The sequence below is a fragment of the Agelaius tricolor genome, unplaced genomic scaffold (assembly GCF_023055355.1).
Source record: "Agelaius tricolor isolate 1412-34295 unplaced genomic scaffold, bAgeTri1.0.p SCAF_3, whole genome shotgun sequence".
Taxonomy (NCBI): domain Eukaryota; kingdom Metazoa; phylum Chordata; class Aves; order Passeriformes; family Icteridae; genus Agelaius; species Agelaius tricolor.
Window position 1 is genome coordinate 20,771,421 of NW_027269263.1, and position 16,159 is coordinate 20,787,579.

The window sequence follows — 16,159 nt, forward strand, 5'->3', positions numbered from 1 at the left end:
ACTTTATTACTTCTTACCTACCTCAACTACTGCTACATTAGACAGCATTCTTAAACCACACTAAGGTTAATCACAAAAGGGAGCTGTGCCAATGTAATTAAACCAGTTCTCCATATTGATTTTGATGGTAAAATTCTCATGACAAAGAAATTGAGGGGAAAGGGGGGCAATATTTCTTCTATTAAGGCAAAGATTCTAGTTTCACCCCCATAAATCAGGGCTCATGTTTCCTTAGCCACAAATGAAAAACCAGACCACCTCAAGACCACCAGTTGAGGTTTCTCCATTTAAAAAGACAATTTGGAAGAAATGCCAGTCTCTCCTTGGAAGAACCCTAAGGTCAGAACAGCAGAGGGTGCTCTAAGTCTGAACTGAGGTCTGAGGTGCTGCAGCTCCAAAGCAAGGAGAATCCAGATGCAACATGAAGCTGTAGGTTACTTCAGATTTTGGGGTGGGTTTTTTGTCAGGCTGTTTTTGTACTACAGAAAACAGTTTAATACAAAAATTTATTGATAGTAGCTTCCACATAACATCAAACAATAACATCAGAGACATTTCCAAAACCTCACAAGTTACCTACAATCCCTACCACTGATCTATACAGCTCTGGGCACACATTAGAACATTAGGGATTGATTCACATTGATGCTTAGACATTAAAAAATTATGCTTTAAGGTCTACAATCAAAATGTAGATTGGACTTGGATCCCATTATTAAAAAAAAAAATCCTGATTATAAACACTAATGCAAATTCCTGCTATCACACAGGCATGGAAACTTGAGCACTTTGTTAAACATTAGCCATCTCTTAAATCACGCTGGATCCAAGGAGTCACCAGGTAGCTGGGAGACAGAACAGATGAGTGTCTGCAGTGCATCCCTTCAGGCAAAGAATGTGGTGTTGTCATCACACCACCTTTGAGAGACTCAGCATAGCACATGTTCAGATATTCATCCAGAACCTAAATTAGTGGCAGGCCATGAAGATGACTATGATCTGCCTGAGCCACAAAAATAAAAATTATCAGTCTGAGCCTATATACATAATCAATAATAATTCCTATACAAGTGTGCCTAAAGACCCCAAATAAGAACCTAATGAAAGTAATCCTTTTTCACTCCTTTTTTCCAATGCATTTGAACTATATTCCTAAAGAAAAGTTAATTCATATTCATCATGTAAATCAGTGGGTAACTCACAGAGTATGATGACAACAACTAAGCAGGGTCCATTATAAATAATGCATTAATTTCACAGAAAGGAAGGCTGTGTTTTGATTACAGTTACAACATATAAAACCTGACATGACTTTACATGCATTTGAAACTTTTGTTTTGTTTTTAATAACAATTGATGAATGATACCAAAAATTGCATATGATGATGACAATCTTACTGTGTACACTGGAAACTGTTTAAAATGCACACACACACCCCCCTAAAGTTAATTCTCAGAAGCTGGATTTTAAAGCAAGCTGGAGTAATAAGAAGGAGCAGTCAGTGAATAATCATTTTGTGTCTACCACATCTTTACTGTTTTAGAAGGAGTGCAGCCTGTCTGTGCCCCCCTGCAAGTTAATGTTAGTTTACAGAAGGGATAAGGGCAAAAAGCTGCCTGAATGGTTGTTTTCCTACTCTCTTTCTTAACCTATAGGGTAACACTGGCTGCATAAAAAGAATAAACAGAATATTCTCAAAGCAGATGGAAAAAAAAAATTATTTTCAAAAGATTGTTTAATGCTTCAACAAATACTTATAACAGGGACAGAGAGAGTTCCAGAAGTTTCTTACTTATGTTTAAGGTTGTCAGTAGAAATAGGTACTGCTCAACTAAATTATTCTAATGAGTACTCTTTATTGTAGACTGTCATTCTTGACACAAAAAAAAATAGAAAAAAGAAAAGCATCCTTTATATATTTAGTTTCAGTACAATCCTTTAACTCTAGTTTGGCTAACACAACCACGCTGTGATTTGCTTACTCAATAGTTAATCACAGGGATAAAAGGTAGCAAAAGGTTATGTTCAGATCTTTCATGAATGGAATAGCTCACTAATGTGCAGCTTACAGCTGTGCACTCCTCTCTCCACATCTTAATAACAGCCAACCCAGAACTTTGTGCAGTTTGCAGCACAAAAATTTCCATATTTAAAGCTGACTTCAGGAACATCCCATTTGCTGCTTCGGAAAGAATTCCCAGTGCATGATGACGATGAGGCTCACATAACTTTGTTCAGTCTTTGAATCACATGCAGGATTCTGGTTAAAAGCCAGTGAAGAGTCATTTTATCACTACTCAGAATATACACACCCAGGGAGCTGTACCAGTAACTGGGGAACTCTTTACACTTCCCAGGAACTTGCTACCTAGATACAAAAGGTTACATTTCCAAATGCCATCTATTCCAAGCACAAATCAAAAGTTCTATTTTTAAAGTAGTAATGATGCAAACTACAGAGCCAGGAATGTTCTCCCCTCAGCTCCACCCTCCATCCAAAACCAAAATCCCAATTCTGTTGATTCAAGAGCTCATTGCAATCTTGAAATTCCAAGTTGGAGGAGGGAGGAAGAAAAGGGAAGAAAAATAAAGTTCTACTATTCAAACAAGATGAAATGCAAAAAATCTCACAACTACAAAAACCTCTGATTAGAAAATGGAACCAACAGCAAGGAAAAAAATCTTTGTAATCTTTGTAACTTCATCTTGGAAAAGACAAGATGAAGTTAGAAGGCATTTTACCGCATCAAGAAAAGGTCATTCCTCATGTACTAAAAGCCAATACTGAATTTCAAATCTATTTAAAACAGGAATGAGAACACCAACCACAAAGTGCAGCTCTGACATTTGTCACTCCTGAAAGAGCTGAGGAGGGGGACAAATCCCTTCTAAGAATACACAGATATGCTCTCTGTCCCCTTTCTTCCCATTAAAAGCAATTTAGCAGCTGACATCCCTAAAGCACTTCAACTTAAATCCTATAAAGAGGGAAGAAAAAGAGCCTGGGAGTTGTGTTTTGAAAGAAAGAATGAAGGGATCAGCACTGCTTTTTCCTAAATTGAATTTAATACATCCCTAATCTGCTAAAGTAGCTCAAAAATCCAACTTTTCCCCAGAAAGTGAGGGAAGTTTTGCATTTGATTCAAAATAACATTAATTTTTAGCTGAAAGAATTGTTCCTTTTTCAGAACCAGCTGGATACAAAGCAAATTAGACCACAGAAGTCAAATTTTATCCACTACAGAGAACTAAATTATTTCTGTGCTCATTTACAGTGCTGACTTCAAAACAGTTCTTCTTTTGTTCTCTAAATATGCATGGAAAAAACCCTCTTGTTCATCTAAACCAAACTTCTGACAGTTTAGACCACCTGCTTCTGGGTTTGCATACCTGTCTTGATATCTAATAGACTTTTAAGATTTTTTTTTCAGCAGGTCAACAGAACAAACATATCAAAACCCAAAGACGCTATTCAATAGACTACCCTACACTGAACAATCTTAATTTTTTTCAGTATGCTCACAGAAAGAAGATTAAAATGGGACAATTTTTAATGTTCAATATATACCAAGACAGTGCAAAAAACATTGCTGTGCACTGAAACAAACCAAGGCTACCCAGAACAGTAAGCAAAGGTTTTAAGTAGAGCAAAACCATAAGGAAATGGAATTCATTAACAAAAGTAGCCATTTGTCCAATTGCTAACATCCATTAATTCTGGCAATGCACTGTTAGACTCCACATGACCCTAAGAGGCCATAACTCTTCTCCATCCATGCAAAACTGATCTGAAATTTAGGGTTTCTCTCTGGCTGGTTGCACCTCTGTAGGGATACTGCGCACACACTTCTGCCCAGCCACCTGGACAGAAGCCATAAAAAGGAATTTGTGACAAAATCAAATACAATTAAAAAGAAAGTGAAATTATATTTGAAAGTTTGTTATTTAAACAGAGAACTTGCCCACAGAGGCCAGCAACACACCCAAGACTCCTGAGGTTTTCCCTCAGTTGCATGAGTCCTTCATATGGCTGTTCAAAAACATTTAAGTGTTACTAAATTATAGATTATGTCCAAAATAAAGTATGCTTCTAGCACTCTTGCCTCTCCATTAAAAAAAAAAAAAAGGAAAAGAAAACATAACATTCATTGCTCATTCCTTCAGTTGCCAGTCTGTTAAAAGCCAGGTAACAACAAAAACTATTTAGTCCATATCCTGACTGAAAAGTGAGCAACAGCAAAAGAATTTGCAAGATCTCTAGTTGGAATAATTAGATAAGGAAACAAATAACAAAAAGGCTTCAGGGGAACAAAAAAAAGAGGCTACATAGGGAGATTAGGTTCAAGTAGATAATGGGAAGGAAACAGCAAGCTTTTGGAATCAGCAAATAAATATAAAGAAAACAAATGATTCAGATGCTGAAAGAGTCAAGGCAGCAAAAAAGCCAAGTGACTCTTGGAGAAAAAAAAAACACTAAAGAGAGCTCCCACTGCTAAGAGCTTGGTACAGATCTGCACATCAGCTTCATTGTCAGCAGAATGAAAACACACAAACTGGCACAGGGCTGGTTCCAAAACTATGAAACTGAATGTGGAATTTCACTCCACTGTGTATGTCTGCTTTTTGAATGACTGGATGAGTAATACCAGTTCTTTAAATAAGTTCAGTTGTCCAGTGAGATGTCAAATAGAGCAGTTACCTTTTTGGTCATATTTTTACTTTTTTTTTTTTTTTTCCCCCTGGGTCTACTGATTTTTTGGAATGTCTTTTCAGCTTGATTTTCACTTTTACTTCTTCCTTCTTCTGCTGTCACCACTGGCATTGTTTTTTTTACTCCTCCTTTTTTTTCAGTTTGACAGGTGTTTTTAATTTTTCTCTGGCTAATACAATATGCACCTCACTGTTCATATTGTTCTTGATTCAGTTATTCTTTGTTCTGAAGAAAAAGTCCCTCTCTGCTTAAGCTATTCTGCTCCCAGAAGAGTAAAGTTGTAATGTCCCCCTCAGTTCTTTCTCCAAAACATTAAGAATGTTTTCTCATCTTTAGTATCAAAGGAGTTACTTTTCATGTGCCCACCAAGATGGAATACAGACATTATGTCCTGCGTCAGCAACGGCTTCAGATACTCCTGCTTCTCGAGTGGACTCCCATCAATACCCAAGCAGTAAATGAGCACAGCCTCATGACCTGCAGTCTTGAAGAACTTTTCGTCTGTGGAGTGCAAGCTGTGTAAATTCTATCAGGGTAATTTATTTACCCAGCTTAGGCCAGGATTCTCCTATTTCTTCAGTGGATGTTTGGAAACTTTGAGGAGTTGACTGGGATAACTGTTTCCATCTTCCATTTTTCCAGTAGGGCTTCTGGAGATGAACATCAGTATGAAGAAGATTTGAGAAGTTAAGTCTGTCCTCAGCTAAGTCATTTTCCTCATTCTAGCACTCAACAGACAGGAGATCAATTTCAGCCTCTGAAGTCTCAAATAGTTTGCCCAACACACAACTACCTCACTAAGCCAAACAAGAGCAACCCCCAACAACATCTGAAGTCTCTGAATATTACAGCTGAACAAATTGGCCTCATCATCAAGTAGCTGTTTTCCTTATCTAGAAGCTTGTAATACACTTCCATTATTCAAGACAGATCTTTCAAACTTATAATGCACATGTTCTGTTGTCACACTCCATTTCCCCACCAATCTTGTGAATCCATTTATGTAAACATTCGCCTGCTTCTTGCTTAAGATTTTTCCAGCAGTGGTTGATCGAGAAGAGAAGAGAGTGGCTGCTGATGGAAGAGGTGCAATAAATCTGTATCCCTCATTAAGGTAAGCTAAACTTGCCAGGAAATTGCCTCAATGTTACAGAACACCACTGCATGGTCTAGGACTAGGGTTAGGGGACTTAAGCAAAAGCCCCATACAAGCATTCCTTAGTGGAAGAAACTCTCACCCTCAGAATTAATGAAAGCCTCAGGAGTTACCATAATTTGGAAGAGACAGCCACACAAAGTTTTGAGAAAAAGCAATACTAACACAAAGGCAGTTTTCCTAATTTTAACAAGTGTTACTTTATTATGTCACCTTCCTGAGAATATAATGCACAATTCAGTTACAAGAACCCTGAAATGTAAATTTCATGGCTGTTTTTTGTTGGGGGGGTGAATCAAAAAACTTATTAGAAAGAATGCATGTTAAAGTCAACATCTTTTTTCAGGTCTTCACATAAGAGCGTTCTTCCCAACAAAGCCAGATTAGATACTCTCCTGCCATATGCATCCTGTCCAGCACCAAACACCTTGTTAGTGTCTAAACCCCACCTCCAAAATTCAGACCGCAAGAGTACAACTAGAGGAATCATGGATTATGTACAAACCCTCTTGTGAATTGAGACAAAGACTACATAAGATCTAGGCCTGTCTTTCCTATCTACAACAGGAGATACAAAAAACCCATACTGTGGTTCTCTAAACAACAAAGAATATGTCAGGACTATAAAATAAAGGTCATATAGGATCTTTATAGACATAAAAAATCTTCACAGGTATTTTAAAAACATACAAATTAAGTTAGGGAAGTTAACATGGTCAATTCAGAAAAAAAACCTAAAAAACAAAACAAACCAAAAATAACCAAACAAACCCCAGCAATTTTGGCAGCAATTTTGGGGGAAGAAATTAAACTAAGAAATTGTTTTACTTGTCTCTTTCCTAGTCACTACTTAAGGAAATGAAAAAGCATTTGACTTTCAGGAACAAGTATGTCTTCACACTTTTGGCATTACCTATGTGCTGCTTTTCAGACAATGCTGCCCAAGAGATTAAGAGTACACAAACCCTAACTCCTAGGCTACTACAAGCTTGTGGTCAAATCTTACCAAGGTTGCAGTCTCTGTTCCCATCCACAGAACAAAGGTCATTCATATCTACATATGTATTTATTTTCATGACTACATAATGTGCTAGAGCCTCAGATAAAAACACCCTAAGAAGTATCTCATGCTCCCATTAACAGATAATTCTCATTCAAGCACGGCTTACATGTGAGAAATGCAACCCTGTACATATCTAATGGGTAAGCACAGTATCACCAGAAAGCCACAGTACTTACAAATGAATCGTGCAAACAACATACCACTGCCATTCTCAAGGAAACAGACTTTCAAGACATAAAACAAATATTGGAAAGCTTCTAATACAAGTTTTTTCCCAAACTACACAATTTAAAACCTCTCCAAAATATCAAGAATATGTTTAATCAGAAAATATTTAACAGTAAAAACACATAATTCAGTCAAAAGCTAAATGGAGGAACAAGTCTTTAGAACAAGTCTTAGCTTTGACTGGAGTTTTCTAATCTTCATAAGCCATGTAAATTTAACATTGGAGACCAAGGAGGGAAGAAAAGAGAGATACTATTATCTCTGATGAAGCTCTAAATTGAACAGTTCTTAACATCCAAAAAGTACCCATCTGCAACCTGCACATGAAATCACCACAGTTCTCTAATTTGTCTTTTTCTGAAGTCACACAGCCTCCTGGCGCTTCCTATATAGTTCAGCAACCATGATTCACTAGCAAAAATTAACCACAGGCTATGTTTGGAGTGGTACCTGATTGAAGTGTTGTCATCTGCATTTCTGGTTCCAGCAGTGTCATGTTGATTCTCTTCTCAATAGAAGAGGAGCCCTTAAAGACCTCTCTTTATATAGACATAGATATGTTAAAGAGAAAAATAATCCAAGAGGACCTCTCAACTTTCATCTCCTTCAAAACCTGCAAGACATTCTCATCCTTCTATCAGAAAACTGTGCCTAGTGAGAAAACTCAAGTCTTTCAATATGCAGTCCTCTGCTTATTCACTACAAGCAAGTTGGAACAGCCCAAGATCAAATTACTGCTAGAAGAAAAATGAATACTCCAAGGGAGAGCAAGATGTGAAGTTTGCAGAAGTAAGGTCCACCCCTTGATGCTCTGTAAGTGGAAGGGAGGGGGAGGAAGGGGTCAGAGACACCAGAACTGGCAGTTTTCCCCTTTTATAAGAGGAGGATGACGTCTTGGGTAGACTTGCAATCCCCTAAGGGGCTCTGCTGATGAGGCAATTTCGTTCCAAGGACAAGGAGACCCAGTGTTAACATAAACATGCAGATATCCTCAGCTTTGAAACAACATGGCCAAAGACATATACATCCTGCTGACAGATCAGTCACTTTTCTTCCATCTCTGCCAGTCCTTTTTCTCAATAACTAAACTACTCCCCTAATCAATTCCCCTTGCTGACCACTAAACCTGAGCTACTCTAACAGATGGTAGTGTCTGCTTCTTAAAAACAAAAAACCTGCCCTTTGTCATTCAGACTTTTCCCACCATGGATCACTCCCTCCATCTAACCAGAATAGGGGTTAAAAAAATTCACTCTTGTTTCCCACATCGACATGAACAGTTTCAGATTATTTGGGATAGTTCACAAAAATTTTACAGTCAAGTATTTATTGAGTAAAAGATAAAAATAGAATTAAATCTTTCCTCACTAGATGATTCTAGCTCCCAACAGAAAGGAAATTCAGTCTTGGTCTCTAAAGAGTCTCAAGTAATTTGCCCAACAGATAATTTAATTATCTTAACAAACTAATTCCAACACTTCTGTCCCCAGAGCATCATTCCCTTATTCCCCATCTTTCCACAAGGCTCATCATCATTTCTCTTTAGGTCATCTAAGTAAGTAACTGCATATATTTGTACCAAGCCCTAAAATATATTGAGCTGTGCACATCTAAGATACAGACAAATTTTTAGATTTTAAATCCCTTTTTACCAAGTCAGAATCCCTGTCCTGCCACTACAACATGCATAAAAATGAGGAGCTAGGTGTGTAAAACTGCTTAAGCCCTATTTTCTGACCCCCTCTAACATGAAATAACTTTAATAATAAGATACAAGAACTCCCCGACAGCTGCTCGACTGCTGTGGGAAGAGCATGGCAGGTTTCAGCAGCACATCTTCCTTCCCACACACAAACACACCTGGAGCTTTAAAGGAGGCAGGAAAAACTCATTTAGCAGCTTTAAACAATGCAGGAAAATCCCTTAAAGTGATGACATTGTAGTATATATCTGGTTTTCACACTCCATACATCAGCAGTGTGCTCTAAAAGGACAAGGATCAGCTCGTTTGGGTTTCTCTCATACTCAAACGCCACCTTTGCAGTCCTACATCTGCAGCCAGAGCAGGCAAAAATCACTGGTCTAAAATGTTCCTTCTTGCTATGCAATCTTTATGAAAAGGAATTGCAGCAGTGCCCTGTGCATTCAGAGACACCAGTGACAGAAATAACTCACTTTACCACCTACTCTGAATATTCATATGCATCGTAAATACAGGAAACATCCATTTTTAGCAGAAGGTATGCTTGTTTTTGTTGTGATATATGGAAATATAAGAGGAAGCAGTATGACCCAAGTGGAAAGGAAATCTTTCCTACAGTTTCCAGGAACATCACCTAACTCTCTGAAGTATGCACGTGTGCACTGTTGGTGACCACGAAGAGGTAGATGAAATTTAAACCATTAAGCAGGATGTTGCTCATTTGACCAGCAAGGAAGATGAAGACTGCACTACTGTATTCCAACAGATTCCTTCATTACACTTTGTGGCAATGTATTGATCACGGCAGGGGCAGAGCTACAGCTCCAGAAGTGGCTGATAGTATTCCAATAAAAATGAGATATAGGAAGCCACACGTTACAGAAGCAGCAAAGGTCCCAAAGCTAGGATTCAGCTGGCTAAGCACTAACAGCAACTGACTATTGTGAAATAGTGCAATCTTTCCTTCATGGAGCAGCCACTCTCTGTTTAAGTAGAACACATTGAGAATCCTGCTGAATGGCATTCTCCCTTTAAAGAGCCAGGCTTCCTTTCCCAATTACTGCCCTTAACACTCAAAACACCAAAACCAGCAACAGAAGTCCTTACACAGACAAAACAGCTGCCCAGATCTGGGCCTGACTTGTTTAGCAAGCAGTTTAAATTCATGAAAAAGGAATGTTTTTTAAACAGCTATCAAATTGTATGTCTAACGTTTATCCAGTAGTGCTGAACCTTGAAACCTCAAAGGCAAACTGAAGTCAGAGAAACTAGAAAGGAAAAACAGAAGGGAGAGTAATATTATGAGCTAGTGATTGTAGAAGGGTGTTAGTCTTGTTACCTTGATAAGGAACAAAAACTTTTTTGAGAGCTAACTTGTTAAAGTCACTCCTTTAAAGCTGCCTTTGGCATTATTCTTTCCAGCTCAACTATTGCCCCATCACTATTTAAAAGTTTGTTTAAAATATTTCAAGGAAATTACCCCTTCCCAGTTGTTTGGTAGCTCCCATCATAACAGGCCAGTCATTTCTGTCATGCTCTGGATCTCATAGCTCTATCAGAAACTTTCAGACAGCATGCTAAATTTATAGTCTCCTGGGAACACAAAGTCTCATAACACAAATCTAGCCAAGACAGACTGGTTGTTTTTGTTCTAACAACCATTCCCCTTACTCTCACACAAGAGAAAACAGCAAGCCTCACTGGAATGTGTGTGAAGGACAGATCAGAGAAAGCTATATATTTCCTGTCTTGGTCCTTTTGCTACAATACAGACTAATCTTCTTCACATCTAAGTTCTGGATGAGGCAGTAACCACCACTTGGTAATTAAAGCTAACTGTGAGTCTCCAGAAGGCAGATATACACTAGGAAAAAAAACCCAACAAACAAAAAACTCCACTAGGACTCAAAAACTGAGAAAATTTCAGAATACTCTCATCTCTTTAAAGCCCTTTCTCGGGAAAAAAATACCATCCTTGTTTATCAGTAATCATGCCTAGCTTCTCAAATGAGTTCATGAGTCACATAATTTACTTTTTTAAATGACAGTTTATGACACGATTTTAAAAAAACATTATTTTTGTGTTTAAAGTCAGAATAACAGGAAGACAGTAATAAAATTTGCAAACCCCTTATAAAAAGTTATATTTGAAATATTTTAATCTAACTATATTCAGTATAATGACAATTCAAAATGGGAAAGAGATAGAGTTGGGAGAGAGGAATGTATAGTCTTATAAAAGATTATAGGAGAAAATCACCTACACAATTATTTAAAATAAAATAAGGTGCCCTAATACTCATGTATTTTAATAGCAAATGGGCATAAGAACAAAGACACTAAATTAGGTCTTTAGAACCATTTAAAAAGTTAAACTCTGCAATTTCTGAGTATAATCACCAACAGCTTACACAGCAACTATTTATCCCATGCTTTGTACAGCACTAACAGGAGTACCTTCCCATACCTAAAGCACATGCTTTTTATATGGCCTGAGTCATACTGAAATTCCACACATTCCAACAAGAATCTCCTCCCCTAACACATATGGTACTTTGTAGAAGGCAAGCATCCCAGATCAAGTAAACCCCAAATACCGGCAAGCTGGTGCAAGTTCCCTCCAAACCAGTAATCATAAAATGCAACAGTTCATTGGAAAGAATGTTACCTCATCTTTAACAACCCCACAGGGAGAAGAAACCAGGAGTGTCCAAGGATTCTAACACAATGCTTTTCATAACCCCTGGACCAAGATAACTATGAATTCATCTGGGGAAAACAGGTCAAGAGAGAGGGTCAATAAGTTAGTGGAGCAATTATTGTAATTTCAAAAGAAAGTTAAGGAGAAGAGGACTTTTTTTTAGAAAATATCAAACTACCTAAGATATATATATATATCACCTGGAGTTTTTCCTTTTTTTTCTTTTTTCTTTTTTTCTTTTTTTTTTTTTTCTTTTTTTAAATGCATTCATGGGGACCTGCTCTAACCCTGCCCTAAGGGCTGGGATAAGTTATCTTAGCATCTTAGTACAGGTGACTGACAAAAATCAAGATGTACTGAAGAGCTTCAGATGACTCCATAATGGCCTTTTTCTGGCTTGTGTGGCAACAAATGAGTCAGTCATAGGTAATCTCTCATAGTTAAAGAAAGTTGATGCCTTGATGAACATGGGTAGAAAAGCAGAAGGAATGCAAATCTAGGGTAGAAAACTCACTCTGAAGCACAAATTAAATAACTATACCTTAAATGTCACATTAAGCTTGATGCCTGAACAGAACATAATAATTGTGTCAAAATAGTTTACTAAAACCTTACCACATAAGGTTTCCTTCCACCAAAGTGACAAAAAATTGTTTCCTAGCCATCTGTTCAAATGCTTCATACTGCAATTTTATATCCTTAATATCTTTTACTGTGCTTTAATTGTGTAACTTAACAGCGGCTTTTCAGTCAAGTTGTTCATGGTCTTTACACCCATGTGTCCAGGTGTATCTATCCTTCCAGAACATGTAGCTGTGATAAGGGAGAATATGAAGAGAAGTCTGGATCTGAAACAAACCAAAACCAACAAGAAAACTCCCAGAAACTGCATCTGGCTGCTCTTCAGTTCTAAGAGAAGGAAAAAAAAAAATTAAAGGAATCTGCTGTCCTAGGGCATATGGCAACATGTGTATACAGGACTGCCCTCCCAGTTTTCCCATGGGATACATAATTCCATGATGCTTCACAAGCCAAAGACATTTCTATTTTAACTCAGCTGATAGTTTATGTTCCAGAACTACAGTCTGTCGCAACAAACACAGTACAAACCCATGTAATACTTTTCTACAGATACCTACAGATAAGCCAAGTCTGTTTAGCAAAAGCTACAGAAAGAGTTAATCTGCTAGAAACTCTCAGCATAAGTAGTTAGTTCAGCTGTGAGTCAGCAGTGCCTGTCCAGAACTGCAAACAGGAGACCCTTTGACACAGATAGGCAGCTTCCAGCAAGTCTCTTACTTACCATCTCCTCCCCTCCCACTGCCACTCAGCTTGAATCTTCCTCATACCTGGAATTTGGCAAGTTGTCACAGAAGCAGTTTCACTGCAAGAGATACATTCTACGACCACTTTGGATTGCTCAAATGTTTAAGCAGATTGCCATCTCAACTGGCATCTCCAAACTTTTTTAACATGTTTGAAACTGAGGACAACAACAACAAAGATACACCATATTTAAGAAAGGAGATTTAACAAGCTCAACAGCTGTGCAACCTCCACCCCAAGATAACTGAGAAGTTCCCATTTGAAGGAAGACATTTATTAACTCAAAATGCATAAGCTAAATTTCTTAACAGCTCACTAAATTTCTTAGCAGCCCACTAAACCAAGTGTTCTTTTATTCCATGACAGTTTGCACATAACCGTATTTCAACAGCACTTTTCATTCCCATAATACTTTAATGAAAGTACACACAAACAACACATAACAAAATACTGCAGCCTAGGACAAGAGAGCATTGTGTACCTCCAAAGATAAGGAATATTCAGATAATCTAGCTCAGGGACTTTGGACTTTATGCCTCGCCTGAAAAACTGCCCCTCCAGCAGTAAAATTCCCACTATTGTGCTAAGCCCTGATAAAGAATCAGCTCTGAAGAGGCCCACCTAATGAGTCATTTCCGGGAGTATCCTAATTTTCTTTGGCAAATGACATGGGCAGAGGTGTTCCTTTTCAAATACTTTAAAAGTACAACTCTATTTTACCTGTTCCAGTCAAGTAGATTTGCAGCCCACAATGATACCGCTTCAAAGCTCAGTCCATAAAAATAATATTACTCAGATAGAGGAAAACTATCTATTTCTGTTAAATATTCCTGAAATACCAATTTTTAAACTTATCCAAACAACTGAATCGTGTAAAGACTTTCATTCCTCTGCCAGAATATCCTTTCCTCTGACCATAACAATACCATTCAAAGTGCTGCCGCAAGTTTCATTTTTCTTATCTGTTCCCAGCACTAGTATCCTTTTCCCAGTGGCATCAAAAATAAACTACTTCCTCCCACTTCAGGATCCTTGATCATGCCTTATTGGTTAAGAAGAACGCTGTCCACACAAATCACAATGTCACCTTCATGTCACCAGCTGTCAGGTGCTGGAAACAAAGGCTCATACACTTTTCCCATGTTCCAGCTGTCTATCAGTTTGACTGCTATCTCGATTAAATACCATTTGAAATCTCTCCTTGCTTTCATAAACATAAAATGCCCAAGTCTACCACTAGTTGAGATATGCTGAGATCACAGTCTACCTTGTTGACCGACATTCCAATTTTCTTCTATTTACCATCACCACCTTTATCTTCATCTGTTGTATTTTATCTTAGAAGACTGCAAACATTAAGAATGAAACGTTTTTTCTTCAGTTATTGTAATTTCTATCTTCTCCATTTTTTTGTAAATATAATTGTGATCATATAATGATGGTATAACATATATGAATGAGGAAACTCTTTTCAACCTCCTAAAAACCCAACACTTTTGGTTTAAGTTAATCAATTCTTCCAAATTGCAAAACATTGATACACCATTCAGAAAAAGGCACGGTCATTTTCTAGATATAAAGATCCAGCCATGTTAAGTGAGCTACCCCTTCAATCCAAATTACTGTCCTTCAATGCACATATTCTAAATCACTTAACCATAAGCATTATGTTTTGGCTATAAAGCCACTCTGAAGCTTCCCAGCATTTCTCATATGATGTGTCATGTAACTCCAACGTGTTATGTCCAATACTAAAGCACACAGGACTTGACTGCACTCAAATCCACAGTACCCTTCAGGTGACATGAATTCAGACTGCAGCAAGGCACTCATATTGCCAAGAGTTACCAAAGAAGATGGAGTGAAGGGATTTCACCAAAAAGAATTCACAAACAGAAGCCATCACTTATCAAATGGTTTCATCCCCCTCTTACAAGGATGAGGCTGAACATGCAAAGGCTTTCATGGCAGCCTGGTGATCCTGAGCTTCAGACAGTTAACAGCCTTTCAAAGCCAAGAATTCTGGTCACTGAGTAAGTAGCCTTGCATTTTGCCACTATATTGTAACCCATTATATAGTTGCCCCTAAGACACCATCAAGTTGATGAATGTGCACAGGCCATTCTCACTCTAGGATCAGAAGGCCTACTGGGACACTTCATTTTTAATTCTAGGTCTTCTTCTTCCAGGAAGTGTGAAAGAACTTTTGAGACATTTGCAGTGAGAAAGTTACTCATCCTTGGCAAGTGCAGACCAAGGTGACAAAGAAAAATCTACAGATGGCTACAGTCTGAAGGTGAGCTAACACTTCCTTTGACTGTCTCAGTTTTGCATAACCCAGTCACCACAAAGTACAGGGAAGCTTTTTCTGGTATTCACCTGGAGCCATGATATTTTATGAAAAATCATTTTGCTAGGATTTTTTCTCCTGAGAAGCTGAGAGGCCACAGATGGAAAAAAAAACCCATAATTATCTGCTGCTGTGGAATGCAACAAGTGCATCTTTGATTGGTCCATGTTGGTTGTTTCTAATTAATGGCCAATCACAGTCAGTGGGTCGGACTCTCTGAGAGTCACGAGCTTTTGTTATCATTCCACTCCTTCCTTTCCTTTCAAGCCTTCTGATGAAATCCTTTCTTCTATTCTTTTAGTATAGTTTTAATATAATATACATCATAAAATAATAAATCAGCCTTCTGAAACATGGAGTCGAGATTCTTGTCTCTTCCCTCATCCTGGGACCCCTGCAAACGACCACGTTCACCTAAATAATATAAAGCATCCATCACTGGAGCTCTGTGGAACTTCAACAGGCACTAACATTAATCCTTCCAACTGAACAGTGTAAATACATTTTGTGAATTCTGGATCATTAGTTTTTCTTACAAAAAAGCTATAGTAAAAAGCAGAGCTGTGTTCAGAACATCTACCATGACACCACCACGTGGTGAGGACACACTACAAGAGACATGAGGATGCTCTACCACTCACCATTCTTCCTTTCACTGAGCGGGGGGAGGTTGGGGTTCCGGCCATGATGGAGGCTGAGGGTCAGCTCGGGCTGCAGGGAGAGCTCCTGCAGCTCATTGGCCACAGCCTCGCTCTGCGGGCTGGGGGCCGCCGAAAGGGACACCAGCACCGGCTCGTCGTCATTGTCGCCAGCCCCTCCTCCGTCCAGCCCATTCCCAGCAATGACGGAAGGGGGCAGGCACACCACCCCGGAGAAATCCACTTTGGCTTTCGTGATGGCAACCTGCAAAACAAAACAGCA

At 38.4% G+C, this 16,159-nt stretch overlaps 1 protein-coding gene across 1 annotated transcript in view; it reads right to left on the reverse strand.

Moving 5' to 3' along the window:
• MRTFA (myocardin related transcription factor A) overlaps positions 1-15,947 on the reverse strand; it is a 77,600-nt gene extending 61,653 nt beyond the window's left edge. The window contains exon 1 of the mRNA XM_071422967.1: positions 15,880-15,947. The gene's annotated coding sequence lies outside the window, so the exon portion shown is untranslated. The remainder of the gene's footprint in view (positions 1-15,879) is intronic.
• Between the last annotated feature and the right edge of the window lie 212 nt (positions 15,948-16,159).